This window comes from Gavialis gangeticus, unplaced genomic scaffold, assembly GCF_001723915.1.
Source record: "Gavialis gangeticus isolate Ggan-Ray unplaced genomic scaffold, GavGan_comp1, whole genome shotgun sequence".
Taxonomy (NCBI): Eukaryota; Metazoa; Chordata; order Crocodylia; family Gavialidae; genus Gavialis; species Gavialis gangeticus.
In genome coordinates, this window is record NW_017729004.1 from 187472 (window position 1) to 188901 (window position 1430).

Here is a 1430-nt window from a genome sequence, read left to right on the forward strand (position 1 = left end):
AGGACTGCGCCGGGCCGGGGGCTAGCGGAGCTCGGGGCCGGCCCCGCAGCAAGGGGCAGGGGGCATGGACCCCGTGCAGACCCGGGGAGGGGCTGCAGGAGCCACCAGCGCCCGCCCTTCACTGTAAATGTCCTCTATTTATTCAGTGTAAAGCCTGTACATATGGAATGGTGAGTGTCCGTCCGTCCGCCTGGGAGAGCCCTGGGCTGCCCCTGGCCCGCGCCGGACTCGGCGCCCACCCAGGCCCGCACGCAGTGCCTGGTCTCAGGGGTCCCCAGGCCCCCACGCTCCGCATGCCCCCCACCCCGCCACAGGCCCACGCGGCTGCGTCCCTGCGCGGTTCGAACCGTGCCGCTGCGGCCAACCGCGTCCGTGCCCTGTCCATGGATCGTCTTGACTTCAATAAATTATTTTCTATGGAAAGGAGACCGGCTTCTTCCCTCCCTCCTCTCCTCCCTGTGCAGCGCGGCTCTGAGCTGCCCCAGCCCCAGGAGGGCCGCGCCGTGCGGGCAGGGACCCGGCGGGTGCAAAAGTCCCAGGCCAGCCTCGTGTTTGGGAGCCACGCGGCTCCCTGGGTGCTGAGGCACCGGGCGGCAGGGCCCCGAGGATGGGTCAGCCGGCAGCTTGGTGCATGCGAAGGCAGCGCCCGCTGCAGAGGGGGCCGCGCCGTGCGTGCTCATGGGGTGGGGACCGCAGCCGTGGCGGTCCTGGCTGCAAGGACGGGGAAGAGGTCTGAGAAGGAGCGGGAGCCTGGGGGGCAGTGCGGGGCACGACCCCAAACTGCCTGTGTCTCCTGAGCCAGCTGCCCCACACCCGTGCAGGGACCGGCAGTGCCTCTGGCTGGCTGTCCGCACTGCCCCATACACCCTGGGGGATGTAGGCAACCAGGGCAGAGGCCACGACTGCAGCCCGGCTTTCGCCTCAGAGGAGGAGTCCCCCCGGCCCTGCCATGCCCGGCCTGCCCAGCCCTGGCAGCGCTGGAGCAAGAGGCCGGAGGCGCTGGTGGGAGCCTGCACGTTCCCCCAAGGGAGCAAACGCAGCCTCCTCTGCAGCCTGGATCCCCCAGGGCCATCCCAGGCCGCCGCCTGTGAGCTGGCTGCACGCATGGCCTGCGTGTACACGTGCATGCGCATGTGCGTGTACTTGTGCATGCGTGCGGGGAGGGTGGTGGTGTTGAAAGGCTTTTCTCTCCTGGACCTGTCGGGCAGAGTCCTGCCACTGCGGTCCAGAGGGTGTCTGCTCCGGCTGGCCTGTGGCACGGCCTGGGCAGGTCCCGCATTCCCGCTCTGCCCGCTGCAGGCCGGCGGCCAGTGCCCCGCGTGGCTCTGCCTGGCTGTGGCTGGGGACACGGCCTGAGGGCGCTCGGCACTACTTCCCTTGGGGCCCTGTGCAGCTGCCGGGGCCTTGCTGGTTTGCACGCGCATGTGTGT